Below are 15,655 nucleotides of genomic sequence, written 5' to 3' on the forward strand. Positions count from 1 at the left end.
CTACAGAATGGGAGAAAATTTTTGCAATCTACTCATCTGACAAAGGGCTAATATCCAGAATCTACAAAGAACTCAAACAAATATACAAGAAAAAAACAAACAACCCCATCAAAAAGTGAGCAAAGGACATGAACAGACATTTCTCAAAGGAAGACATTCATACAGCCAACAGACACATGAAAAAATGCTCATCACTCGCCATCAGAGAAATGCAAATCAAAACCACAATGAGATACCATCTCACACCAGTTAGAATGGCAATCATTAAAAAGTCAGGAAACAACAGGTGCTGGAGAGGATGTGAAGAAATAGGAACACTTTTACACTGTTGGTGGGATTGTAAACTAGTTCAACCATTATGGAAAACAGTATGGCAATTCCTCAAGGATCTAGAACTAGATGTACCATATGACCCAGCCATCCCACTACTGGGTATATACCCAAAGGATTATAAATCATGCTGCTATAAAGACACATGCACACGCATGTTTATTGCGGCACTATTCACAATAGCAAAGACTTGGAATCAACCCAAATGTCCATCTGTGACAGACTGGATTAAGAAAATGTGGCACATATACACCATGGAATACTATGCAGCCATAAAAAAGGATGAGTTTGCGTCCTTTGTAGGGACATGGATGCAGCTGGAAACCATCATTGTTAGCAAACTATCACAAGAACAGAAAACCAAACACCGCATGTTCTCACTCATAGGTGGGAACTGAACAATGAGATCGCTTGGACTCGGGAAGGGGAACATCACACACTGGGGCCTATCATGGGGAGGGGGGAGGGATTGCATTGGGGAGTTATACATGATATAAATGATGAATTGATGGGTGCTGACGAGTTGATGGGTGCAGCACACCAACATGACACAAATATACATATGTAACAAACCTGCACGTTATGCACATGTACCCTAGAACTTAAAGTATAATAAAAAAATGGAAAAAAAAAAAAAGTGGGAGTAGAGGGGATTGGGGCACATTCAATCTATTATTTTACCAGAATCTTCCTCCCACTAATACATATTAAAGAGTTGGCTTTTCTCTTAAGGACAACCCTCCAGCAATAGTCCCATAATTTATTGCGATCAGAAAGATGGTGCCTTCTGAGAGGCTTGGCCCGTATGCTGGGGCAAGGCAGGCTGCTTTCCAGACAAGGTAAAACTCGCAGGCCCATTCTTGCTTATCATTCAGCTGTAAGTATTTCATGGTGGCCTCCTTCCAGGCCTGGGGACCTACGTGGTTGTGATTTCCCATGGATTAATATCTCCCTCCTGGAGCACAGTTGGGTGATGTTGTGAACAAAAGCCATCTGATCTAGTGTTTACAATGTATTCTGGGCTTCCATATTGTATGATGTGGGACATGGAGTTTAGCAATTTAACTTCCTCATTTCCAAACTTTCAGGCTCACTTCCTCTTCAGCCTTAGGGAAAAACATAGCTGAGGTGAAGCCTATGGCCACTTTATTCCCAGTCTGTACAAGAATAAATGGCCCCTGACTGCTCAGTGTTCCATCTCGCCCGGTTTGCTTCCTCTGTGCTTTGACATTTGCATAAATCCTTCTCTTACACTCTATCCTGACTGCCTGCTTGCAGTGGGACAGTCTTTAAACTCTGTATTCTAGGACGTTCATCTCCAGAGAGCCAAAAGCCAGAGTGCATCTGTGCTAGGACTTTACCTGGTGCAGGTCTACTGGGGAGACCATTCCCCTGTGACATTTATTTAAGCAAAATTGTAAGAATGCTGATAGAACATTCTTGGTCAAACTCACAGGCAAGCAAAATCTAACACAGCTGAATGACAGGATACGGAGCAAGTTTGGGGAGAACCTGTTTTTCCAGCTCTGGTGGCAGTGACAGACTAGAATGTTGGTAACTCCTCCTTGCTCACCAGCAAACTGCAAATTGGAACTTTTAGGTTATGTAGAAAGCAACTGTCTTTTTCCTAATATAACTCTAGATATAAGCCTTTGTATACCCTCAAAACTACTGAGCCATTATAATTCTGGAGATACTAACATAGTTTAAGGCTATTTTCCTTCTGCAGGTTTGTGTTTTTCAGTTGAATATTTGACCATAGGAAGAAATAGTCTTCAGATATGGCTTCTTCACCAGTAACTACTTTACATTTTTTATCACATCCTGGAGAAATTGTTCAAGAACTTGATAAAACTTTTACATGTTTTGTTGGCCTATTTTCAGCTTTCAATAGTGCGCAGGAAACAGTAATGGCTTGGCTACCTTTGTTCAATATAGACTCCTGGTGGCTGAAGCCCCCACACCCTTTGTTTAAAGCCACTGTGAGAATTAGAATTAGTAGGAAAGAGTCCTCAAATGACAATATAATATTTCAAACTAAGTGAAACAGGGCTGTACTCAGGCAGATTCTCCTTCAAACATGGTTTGAATCAAAACCAATTTTATTAATGTATATGCACTCACCTCAGCTCTAAGAAATTGGGAAAAACATACCCTAAGCATTTGTGGTTTGATAAGATTATCACAAATCCAGAGTAGCCTCACAGACAGCAGCAAATTAGTAGAACCTAATTTGCTATTAGCTAATAGCGAATTAATAGAACTAATAGTTTAAGATTAACTCTTCTAAACTAATTATCTTGGGCTTCTGATGTAAAAAGGAAGATCCCTGTCTCCTCCTGACATCCAGTTCCTTAAAATCAACCCAAGCAAGTAAGAGTAAAATAGAATTTAAATTACTGAAACCAGGAAAGAGCCGTAGTCAAAAATCACTAGCTATGAAGAGTTGCTGTCAAATGCCGTGATATTTGAACTAAAGGGAGGGAGAGGACTAGAACAGTCCTACAGGGTTAAGACTTTCCTAAAAGAAGAAGGTTTTGGTCCTGGAGGGCCAAGTGATGGAGCTTGGAATGGCAGCGTCTAGGGGACATGTGTGAGCATCAGTGGCAACCCCTTCTCTATTCCTCATTTCAGAGTGGCAGGGCAGGTGGGGTCAGAGGACAAGCTTTTCAGGCAGGTGTGCAGGAGATGTGGCGGGTGAAGGAAGGGTTGGGGGGAGCTTTATAGCCCCAAATCTCTGGAGAGCTGGTGAGAAAGGATGTGGACAAGGCACCTCTGACTCGCAGCTTGCTTCTGCTTCAACTTCTCCCCACACAGTGCAACTCTTCAGCAAATCAGTGACCTGGATCACAAAAGGAAAAGTTACAATTCAAGACCAGGATCACAGCAAAGTAACAAATAGAAGGCACGCGGGGAATGTATTTCGGAAGAATTACTTCAGGAAGCCAAACAGTGCACACGTTTTTCCCCCCCATAGTCTTAGGAAAAGGAAACAAACAAACAAACAAACAAAAAACAGTAAGACTTCAGAAAAGGTTATAAGAAATTGTAGAAGGGATTATAATACAACAAAAGAGATGAAAAGGAGCTGTCCAATCTCAGGAAATGTGTGGAAGAGGAAACACCATTTCAGAAATGATAGTTAACTTTAAGATGCCAAAATGAGAACAGGCGCTGCACTGCTGAAATCAAGGGAGGGACACTAAAGAAAGCCTTGAGAAGACTGTCTGAAAAACAAATGGAAAAATAGAACAAAAAGCTGAAAGTTATTAGGGAAAGCCAGACAGCTTTGTACAACAAAGATATCCATCATGCAGATAATTGGTGTTCCTGGAGAAGAAAACAGAACAAATTCAAAGACATAAAAAAAGAAAGCCTTAATAAAAGTCAAGGAAGACCTAAATCCTCAGTTTAAAAAGGTACCTTGCATAAAAAATAAAGCAAAATGATGAACACAGACAGATTCTGGTGACATTCCTGGGCTTCTAGGAAAGATAAAGAAACAAACAACATTGAAGTTTCATCAAACAAACAAACAACAAAGACAAAACAGCAAGTAACCTGACAGAGGGAGAAATCATGTGGCCTTACGCTTTTCGTTGACATTTACTGAGATGAGACCATGGAATAGTGTCCTCAAGGAACTCAGGGAGAGAGAGTGTGGACCCAGGGAAATGATACACTGCTAACTTGTCATTCAGATACAAAGGCCACAGATGGCCTTTCTAAAACTAGAAGGAATTCAGGGCAAAGAGCACCTTTGAACCACTCTTGAATCAGCTACCCCAGGAAAAACTCTACTGAGCAAGGAAAGAAAAGGGGCCATCATAAAAAGGGCAGGTGGTGAGCAAGCATTTCATCCATTAAAAAATACAAACATTTCATCCATTTAAATATACAACTATGAACAATCTAAGGACAATAAATTTTATGAAGTCAAATTATTTAAGAATTGCAATACAGCAAATTGAAATTGAGAATTAGGAGGTGAGGGAAGATAAGAGAAAATGTAAATGCTAGCTTTCTAACTTTTTATGATAGAACATTAATGACTACAAAAGAAATTACATTGAGTTCTTGCTAGGCGCCAACCACAGTTCTTAGTGCTTTATGTGTAGCATTTCATTAATCTCTCACAACAGCTCAGCAGCATAGGAACCATTAATATCCCCATTTTACAGATGAGGAAACTGAGACACAGAGAATTTAATCTTTTCCCAAGACTATGCAGCTAGCAAGGAAAATAAGGAAAGCCATTTGGTCATCTCAAGAGGCCCTGAAAACTAAGTTTGTAAGATCAATACAAGATATTCCTGATGAAAAATTTTGATAAAGGAATAATTGGTCAGGGATAAGGGTGGCAGCTGAAGTGTGGCTGTGGAGTCTGGAGCTGCAGATTCACTCCTTTCGCATTCTGGTGCCATGGAGGTGGGGGCATTTCTTATACATGAGGTTGTAAATCTCCCCCTCTCTGAACTTCTGTGGCTCTGGCAGACAGATGTTAAAGCATCAAAAAGCTAGGCCCCCAATGGCTGGCTAGTGGAGCTGGATCTGGGGGTGTCTTGATAAAGCCATCAACAAACTACATTAGGGCTGGGCACAGTGGCTCACCCCTGTAATCCCAGCACTTTGGGAGGCTGAGGTGGGTGGATCATTTGAGGTCAGGAGTTCAAGATCAGCCTGGCCAACATGGTGAAACCCTCCCTCTACTAAAAATACAAAAATTAGCTGAGTGTGGTGGTGGGTGCCTCTAGTCCCAGCTACTCGGGAGGCTGAGGCAGGAGAATGACTTGAATCCAGGAGATGGAGGTTGCAGTGAGCAGAAGTTGCAGTAAGCCAAGATCACACCGCTGCACTCCAGCCTGAGAGACAGCAAGATTCTGTCTCAAAAACAAACAAACAAACAAACAAACAAACAAACACATTAGCACCCTAGGTAATACTTTTACTCTAGGTGGATCCAACCCAGCAAACTCCACTCGCTACACTCACTAGAGTTGGTCGATTGATTTATAAAATAGAGAGACATAGATGTTTCCAGTACATGAAACACTCAGGAAGCTTATGATGTCACAACTTCCAAGTGTCAAAGTAGTTATAATAATAACAGACAACAAATGCTTTGCGCATCTATCACCAAAGCAAGGGGCTTGAAAGCTCTGGGCTGTGGCGGACCCTGGTGGAACAGGCCTTACTACTACCAAGACTGTATGTGAACTGATTGGAATCCATTGGATCTATCTGCTTTAGCTGTTATCAGTTGCAAAGTGTCATAGTCCGCTGGGGGCTGCCATAACAAAGTATCCAACAGTCTGGCTGGCTTAAAGAGCAGAAATTAATTTTCTCACCATTCTGGAGGCAGGAAGTCAGAGATCAAGGTGTCAACAGGGTTGGTTTCTCCTGACACCACTCTTCTTGGCTTGTAGATGGCTGTTTTCTGTGTCCTCACACAGTCCCTTCCCTGTGCATGTCTATGTCCTGATTTCTCCCTTCATATAAGGACACCAGTTATGTTGCATTAGGGCTCACTGTAGTTAATGTAATTACCTTTTTAAGCCTTATCTCCAAATATGGTAACATTCTGAGGTACTGAGGGTTAGGAATTCAACATAAGAATTTGGGGGAAAAACAAAAAACAAAAATAGAATAATTTGGGAGAAAGGGGAGGACACAATTCAGCCACTAACAGATAGTGTTAGATAAATTCCATCTAAGTCTTTCAACTTATGCTGCTTTTAAAAAATTAAATTATATTCTACTAGAACTACCATTTTGTCAAGACTAGGTGCATTTCATAGCTTGAATTACTTACCTTTTTCCTGATCTCTTTTATAAGATATTGATCACACGCTCGCATCAGCAGGAACGTGCACAGAAGATTCCTGGTGTACAGAACAGTTCTGTAGCAATCAAATCCTGCCTCTGCTCCTGGGAGCTGTGTGAGGATGAGTAGACCATGTGGTCTGTCCCCTCTGACTGTCAGTTTCCTCACTTGTAATAAAATGTGGTATTAAGGGAAATATACAATGATATTCACTGCAGCCTTGTGTATGGTGATAAAACATTAAAATATAACTCAAATGCACATGGACAGGGGAATGAATAAACAAAATGTTTCATGCTTGTGTATGGGGATACTTTATAACAGTTGGAAATGAATAAAATATTTCCCAATAAAGCAACACGAAATAATATTGAAGACACACCAGAGTGTACAGTGAAAAAGCAAAACCATCCAATATGGTATCACTTACATATCAGTAAAAACACACATTAAACACTATTCTGTATAGCTCATGGGAAAGATAATGTGTTCATGTATAATATATAGTAAAATTATAAAAACACAGATTGTAAAGAAAAGGTTACCTCTGGGAATTGAAGATAGAAATTGGGATGGGGTACAAAGGGGACTTCCATTTTATCTGTGCAGTATTTATTTTTCTTTAAAAAACTGAAGAATGTGTAACAAAAAATTAGCGTTTGTTAGTCCTGGGTGGCAGATATGTGGGTGTTTGTTATGTTACCATTAGTACTTTTCTGCATTAAACATCTCAAAGGCAAAGTAAATAGAAGGATGGTAATTGCCTTGGCTTTACCTCTTACGGCTATCGCAAGGTTTCAATAATAAATTATTTGTGAAAGTTCCTTGTAAAATTAAAAGCTCTGTACAAATATTAAATTTTAAGCTAATCTGTTGCATTTGATGTTGATTCTATTAACGTCCATTTCAAAAGTCCACAGTGTCGGATAGCTCCAAATTTGGGGTGGTGTTGGCAGTGATGATGGTAGTGGTCATGATGAGGGTGGCAGTGATGGTGGTGGCAGTGCAGCTGCTAGCAGGTGGTGATGACAGAGGAGTGGTAGTGATGGTGATGATGCTGGTGATGGTAGTTATGGTGGTGGCAATGGTGTTACGGCGGTGGTGATGACATGACGGTGATAGTGGTGATTATGTTGGTGATGACAGTGGTGATGGCAGTGGTGGAGGTGATGGTGTGAATGTGATGGTAGTGGTGATGGTGATGATGACGGTGGTGATGGCAGTGGTGGTGGTGATGGTGTGAATGTGATGGTAGTGTTGCTGGTGGTGATGATGGTGATTATGATGATGGTGGTGGTGATGATAGTGGTGGTGATGGTAGTGATGGTGGTGGTGAATATGATGGTGGTGATGGTGGAGGTGATGTGTGTAGAGAGCAGTGTTAGACCTCTGTTCTAGCTCTGAGCCACACCACACACACACACGCTACTGCATAATATCATACACTTCTAGGGCTGTGTGTCTCACTGCTACTAAGACTAAACCTCCAAAGACAAATTACTTGAATGTGTATCTCCCATTGCTCCCAGTAAATACTGTTCAAAGTACTGTATTGAGCACGGTAATTAGCTTTTACTGGAAATACTTGAATTTCATCTTTTTTAAGAACTGCAGCAATATGAGAAACGACCACAAGAGGACAGTAGAGAAACATCAATAAAGTTCAACTTTACCTCAAGGATTGGGCAAGCACAAGCCATGGTCTCCCTGCTCCTCAGCAGGGAGAAGTGTGGGTCTCTGTAAGAGACCAGGTTGTGGGAATTTCAGGGCCAGTCAACATATCACAGAGTGTCATGGAGCTTGAGCTGTTGAAAATCACCTAGTTCAACCTCCTCAGCCCCAGCCAACATCTATCTGGACTGCAATTTCTTGAGAGACCCTGAGCCAGAATCACCCCACTAAATCTCTCTTAAATTCCTGATCCATTGAGATGGTGATAAGCAGTGTTTGCAGTTGTGAAGTGCCAAAATTTTTGAGATAATTTGTTATGCAGCAAAAGATCACTAATACACCTGGTGTGTGGTTAATCGATGTTAGCCATAATTGTTATTCAGGACAATTAAATGCAAGGAGGTTATTTTTCCAGCATTTTCTCATTATGTCAATTATGACGTAACTTGGAAGTGATATCATTGATGCATTCATTCATTAATTTTCTAATAAGCCAAACTACTGGCCAGAATGACATAAATAAGAAAAACACATCATTCATTTATGTATCCATTCACTAATTCATATATCCATTCATATATCAAATATGAATTATGACAGAGGTACTAGCTCAAGGTAGAGTGTGACTAATTGAGTGAGAGGGGTCAGATAAGAGGAAATTCTGCTGGACATAGTGATTCATGCCTGCAATCCCAGCACTCTGGGAGGCCAAGGCAGGAGGTTCGCTTGCATGCAGGCGTTTGAGACCAGTCTGGGCAACATAGTGAGGCCCCAACTTTACAAAATAATAGAAAATTAGCTGGGTGTGGTGGTGTGTACCTGTAGTCACAGCTACTTGGGAGGGTGAGGTGGGAGGATTGCTTCAGCGAGCTGCGATCATGCCACTGCATTCAGCCTGGGTGACAGAGCAGCCAGACCATGTCTAAAAAAAAAAAAGAGGTGAAGAAAGAAAGACAGCGGGGAAGAAAGACAGCAGGTGATGGAAGGAAGCATGAGCAAAGGCACAGGGTTTCATGTGGTCTTGAGTACTCAGGGGACATAAGGACTTTGGCTGGGCTGGACCCTAGGAAGAGAAGGTAAGATGGGAATAGGTATATTAAAGATGGAGAGGAAGCAAGGGCTAGCAAAAAAGCCTTACCATAAAATACAGATTGCCACAATATAATACAAATCCCATAAGAGGGAGGTTGAGTTTTGTCCTTTGACAGGTTTTAGGTAGGCGAGCACATGGCCAGGTGTAGGTTTTCAGATCACTGGCTGCTGTTAGCAAGGCAGATGGAGAAGAGAGACTGGTCTGCGAGTTGCTGAACAGCTGCCAAGCCCAGTAGGCTGCAGAGCAGTAAAGTTTACAGGAATTCATTTATTCCCCTTCCCTGTGCCATAAGAAAAATTCCTAATTCACTGGAGTGTGGGCTCATCCCCAAGCACGAAGAATTCACTTCTTGCAGAGATAAGGGATCAAAAGGAAGGAGCGCACGATCTCTATCGGCGGTTTCAACTATGAGTGATTTTGCCCCTGAGGAGACATTTGACAATGTCTGGAGACATTTTTAGCTGTCACAACTGGGGAGGAGGAGGCGCTTACTGGGTAGAGTCCAGGGATGCTGCTGAACATCCTGCAAGGCACAGGACAGCCCTCCACTAATGAAGAAGCGTACGACCCAGAGTGTCGTCAGTGCTAGGCTGAGAAATCTCAGTTGGTACAAAAATGTGACAAAATAAAAATGACACATAAAAATACATTAAAGATGAGAAAATCCGAAAAACGTCGAGAGGGGGGCAGATGAAAATTATGACCAAATATGTCATTATCAATAAAAGAAATAATTAAGTAATTGCCGTTACAAAATAAGAGTTTGAAGCAGAGATGTAAGCAATAAAGATAGGATAAAAGACCTTACATCAACCATATCTGACATATAGATAAGGAAAAATGACATTCATCTATCAGAAGAGAAAATGTTGGATCACAAAGCACAACCCAATTTTATGTTGTATGCAACATAAACAAGATGTTGTATACAAGAAACACAATTAAGACCAAGTTATCCAGCAAATTTGAAAAAGGGTTGGCAAAGATATACTATGTGAACAAAAAGAAAAAGCAGTGTCACAACTTTTATATCAAAAAAGTTTAATCTCTGCTTCATACTTTATGCTAAAATAACTCCCAGGTATATAAAAATTGTAACATTACAAAGAGAAAAAATTTAAATGCTAGAGGGAAATCTTTGAAAATAATATTCTTGACCTTCAAGAAGTCCTTTGAAATACAGTGTCATAAAAGAAGTTGATAAATCTAACTACATAGAATCTAAAATTGTTGCATGGTAAAGCATGCACACAAACACACACATATACACTGTATAAACAGAACCAAAAGACAAAAGGCAAACTGAGGAAAAACTCATATTACAACTCATGTCACAAAAGATTAGTCATCTTAATTAATTAAATAATTAACTCAATAACCATTTGTTGAGTGTCTATGTTGCACTGGGCCCTGCCTACCACTGGGGAGATAATAACATAAACACAAAGTTCCTGCCTTTGTGAAACTTACATCTCATGGAACAGCTAGACAATAAACAGATAAACTAGTAAATGCATGTAATATCAGGTAGTGATAAGTGCTATGAAGACAAAGTTAGGTGTGGGTATAAAGAGTGAGATGGAGTAAGTATAGGTATTATTGGGATTGGGTAGTAAGGAAGGTCTCACTGATGAGATTTTGTTTGAGCAGGGGACAATTCACCTAGGAGGAAGAACAATTGCAAAGGTCTGGAGATGGGAATATAAGGGTTTTTTTGAGAAACAGCATGGAGATAAGAATCGGTGTGGCAGTGAGAAAGGGGTATAGTGGTTAAAAAGTGAAGTTCAAGGTACCCAGGAGCTAGCTCACAGAGAACTTTCAGGCCATGGTGGAACTGTGCATACAACCTCCATCACCAAGACACAGAACTGTCCATCACTACAGAGATCTCTTCCATGCCAGTCCTTTATCATCACACGCACTGCCCTCCCTTCTACCACCCTTGGTGCCTGTTAACAACTAATCTGTTCTCCATCTGTATACCTTTGTCACTTTGAAGATGTCACGTAGATGGAATCATGCAACATGTGGCCTATTGAGATCACCTCTCTTCACTCAGCGTGATATATGCTCTTTCATTTTATTTCTGAGTAGTGTTTTATGCTATGGATATGTCACATTTTATTTAGACATCCATACACTGAAAGACATTTGGGTTGTTTCCAATTTTGACTATTACAAATAGGGCTTCTATGAATCTTCAAATTTGTGTTGATTTCCATTTCGAAGGTTCACTCTGGCTGCTTTGTGGGTAGTAGACTGCAGGGGTAACAGTGGATGCAGGGAGTGAGGAGCTACTGCATAGTCCAGGCAGACATGACAATTCAACCAGCTGGAGTGGTGAAGGATGCGGGACAGGCTCTTGGGTTGAATATGAGGCACAATAAAAGAGAGAAAGGAGCCAAGGACAACTTTGTGAATTTGAACTACCAGGTGAAAGGTTGTCTCATTTACTGAGATGAGTCTGACTGTGGGAAGAAGAGTTTGGGGATGGAGATTTGGTGGAGGCAGATCTAGCACTCTGTTTTGGCCATGTTAAGTTTGAGATCCCTGTTAGATGTCCTCCAGAGATAACAATTCAGCAGCCATATGAGTCTGGAATTCAGAGGGTAGGTTGGGCTGGAGAGAAAACTTTGGGATTCCATAAATATGTAGATAGAATGTGAAATAAAAACACTTGGCCTAGATAGGTCACCAAGGAAATAAAGACAGAAAAGCAGGTCTAGATCCCATGGGCCTCCAATTTATAGAGGTTGAGAAGAAGAGAAGGTCAAATAGAAAGTGAGAGGGAGCAGCTAGAGAGACAGAAGGAACCCCCCAGAGTGTGGTGGCCCACAAGGCACCAAAAGATACCTTTTCAGGAGTGAGGAGTGAGCCTCGGTGTCAAATGCTGCTAAGAGCTGGTGCTGGTGTCCTAGGATTGCTGTAACAAATGACCACAAACTGGGAAGCTTAAAACAATATAATTTTTTCCTCTCACAGCTCTGGAAACCATCATTCTAAAGTCAAGGTGTTGGCAGGGTTGGCTCCTTCTAGAGGCTCTGAGGGAGAGCTCATTCCATGCCTCTCCCCAGGATTCTGGTGGCCCCAGGCTAGCATACGTGACTAGGTTCCATGACACACCACCCAACCTCCAACTCCATTTCACATGGTGGTTTCTTGGTCTCTCTCTTTTCTCTTATAAGGACTTGCCATTGGATTCCAGGTCCTCTCATGCAGGATGACGTCATTCTGAGATCCTTACTTTAATTACATCTTCAAAAAACCCTTTTTCTTTTAAGGTCACATTCCCAGGTTCTAGGAAGACATGAATTTGAGGGAACCTCATTCAACCCAGAGGGCCAGCAAGAAGAGAACTGGTAACTGAACTTTGGATCTGGCAAGGTCGAGGTCGTTGGTGACTTAACAAGAGTAATTTGTATGAAATATTGGAGGCAAAGACTTCACTGTAGTGAGCCCAGTGAGATGAGGCAGTGTGAAAGGGAGACAATGTTTTATAGGAGTTTAAGTTTAAAGCTTTGCTGTGTTTGAGCAGTAGCCAGAAGGAGATATAGAAGAGACTGTTTTTGTTTTATAATATGAGAGATAGAGCAGCATATGGGAATTTAGTGGAAATGCTCGTGGAAAGAGAGAAAACTGGGGAAAATGAAAGACATATAAATATAAAGAGCTACCAATCAAGAAGAAGACGACCACCAACTCAATAGAAAGACTGGGCCAAAGATCCAGAGAGGCAAGAAAAATAGAAAGCTCTTTTTAAAAATGTATTTACTTTATGTTTTAAATTTAATTTTTAAGTTCAGGGGTACATGTGCAGGATTGTTATATAGGTAAACTTGTGTCATGGGGGTTTGTTGTACAGATTATTTTATCACCCAGATATTAAGCCCAATACCCATTAGTTATTTTTCCTGATCCTCTCCCTTCCCACCCTTCACCCTCTGATAGGCCCTAGTGTGTTGTTGCCCTCTATGTGCCCATGCGTTCTCATCATTTAGCTCTCACTTATAAGTGAGAACATGCAGTATTTGGTTTTCTGTTTCTGCATTAGTTTGCTAAGGATAATGACCTCCAGCTCCACCCATGTTCCTGCAAATGACATGATCCTGTTCTTTTTTTGGCTGCATAGTATTCCATGGTGTATGTGTACCACATTTTCTTTATCTAGTCTATTATTGATGGGCATTTAGGTTGTTGATTCCATGTCTTCACTATTGCGAATAGTGCTGCAATGAATATGCACATACATGAGTCTTTATAAAGAAACAATTTATATTCCTTTGGATATACCCAGTAGTGGGATTGCTCGGTCAAATAATATTTCTGCTTATAGGTCTTTGAGGAATCATCACACTGTCTTCCACAATGGTTGAACTAATTTTCATTCCCACCACCAGTGTATAAGCATTCCTTTATCCCCACAACCTCGCTAGCATCTGTTATTTTTCCCCCTTTACTAATAGTCATTCTATTATGTGTAGATGTAAGATGACATCTTCTTATGGTTTTGATTTGCATTTCTGTAATCATCAGTGATGTTGAGCTTTTTTTCATAGGATTGTTGGCCACATGTATGCCTTATTTTGAAAAGTATCTGTTTATGTCCTTTTCCCACTTCTTAATGGAGTTGTTTGTATTTTTTCTTGTAAATCTGTTTAAGTTCCTTATAGATGCTGGATGTTAAACCTTTGTCAGATGCATAGCTTGCAAAAATTTTCTCCCATTCTGTAGGTTGGCTGTTCACTCTCTTGATAGTTTCCTCTGCTGTACAGAAGCTCTTTAGTTTAATCAGATCCCATTTATCAGTTTTTGCTTTTGTTACAATTGCTTTTGGTGTCTTTGTCATGAAATTTTGCCTGTTCCTATGTCCAGAATGGCATTTCCTAGGTTGTCTTCTAGGGTTTTGATATGGTTAGTCTTTGTGTCCCCACTCAAATCTCATTTTAAATTGTAGCTCCCATAATTCCTATGTGTCGTGGGAGGGACCAGGTGGAGATAATTGAATCATGGGGGCAGTTCGCACCATCCTGTTCTCATGATAGTGAATAAGTCTCACGAGATCTGATGGTTTTATAAAGAGCAGTACCCCTGCACATACTCTCTTACCTGCCACCATATATATGTGCCTTTGCTCCTCTTTCACCTTCCGCCATGATTGTGAGACTTCCTGAGCCATGGGAACTGTGAGTCCATTAAACCTCTTTTTCTTTATAAATTACCCAGTCTTAAGTATGTCCTTATTAGCAGCATGAGAACAGACTAATACAGGTTTTTTAATAGTTTTGGATTTTACATTTAAGTCTTTATTCTATCTCGAATTGGTTTTTTGTATATGGGGTAGGGAAGGGGTCTAGTTTCAATCTCCTGCCTATGACTAGTGAATTCTCCCAGCACCATTTATTGAGTGGGGAAACCTTTCCTCATTGCTTGTTTTTATCAGGTTTGTAGAAGACCAGATAGTTGTATGTGTGTGGCCTTACTTGAAACATTATCAATAATGAGCTCTGAAATTGAGTCAGTAATAAATAGCCTACTAACCAAAAAAGCCCGGGACCAGAAGGATTCACAGCTGAATTCTACCATATATACAAAGACGATCTGGTAGCATTTCTGCTAAAACTATTCCAAAAAATTAAGGAGGAGGGACTCCTTCCTAATTCATTCTACGAGGCCAACATCATCCTGATACCAAAACATGGCAGAGACACAACAGATAAAGAAAACTTCAGGTCAATATCCTGGATGAACATCAATGCAAAAATCCTCAACAAAATACTGGCAAACTGAATCCAGCAGAACATCAAAAAGCTTACCCACCATGATCAAGCAGGCCTTACCCCTGGGGTACAAGGTTGGTTCGACATATGCAAGTCAATAAATATGGTTCATTACATAAACAGAACTAAAGACAAAAAAACCCACATGATGTATCTCAAGAGATGCAGAAAAGCTTTCAATAAAATTCAGCACCCCTTCGTGTTAAAAACTCTCAGTAAATTAGGTATTGAAGGAAAAAATCTCAAAGTAATGAGAGCCGTCTATGACAAACCCACAGCCAACATCATACTGAATGGGCAGAAGATCAAGCATTCTTTGTGAAAACTGGCACAAGATGAGGCTGCCCTTGGTCACCATTCCTATTCAACATTGTATTGCAAGTCCCGGCCAGGGCAATCAGGCAAGAGAAAGAAATAAAGGGCATCCAAATAAGAATGAAGAATGGAGGAAGTCAAACTATCCCTGCTTGCAGATGACATGATCCTATATCTAAAAATCTCCATAGTCTGACCTCAAAAGCCCCTCATGCTGATAAAAAACTTCAGCATAGTCTCACAATACAAAATCAATGTGAAAAAAATACTAACATTCTTATACACCAACAACAGTCAAGCTGAGAGGCAAATCCAGGAATGCAATCTCATTCACAGTTGCCACAAAAAGAATAAATACCTAGGAATACAGCTAGCCAGGGAGGTAAAAGATCTCTACAAGGAGAACTACAAAATACTGCTCAAAGAAATCAGAGCCGACACAGAAAAAGGGAAAAAAGCTCTTAAACCCAAAAAAAGCATATCATTTTGAAAGTCAACAAAAACAGCTGATTTTACCCAGATCAAAATGTTTGAACAAACACTAGATTGTCCAAAGTGTGGAGAATAATGCCCAGTCATACCTTGCTTGTGGGAAATTAAGATGGTAAGAGCTCTATAATAAAAATAAGACATAACAATTATTAA

The sequence above is a fragment of the Rhinopithecus roxellana genome, chromosome 5 (assembly GCF_007565055.1).
Source record: "Rhinopithecus roxellana isolate Shanxi Qingling chromosome 5, ASM756505v1, whole genome shotgun sequence".
Lineage (NCBI taxonomy): Eukaryota > Metazoa > Chordata > Mammalia > Primates > Cercopithecidae > Rhinopithecus > Rhinopithecus roxellana.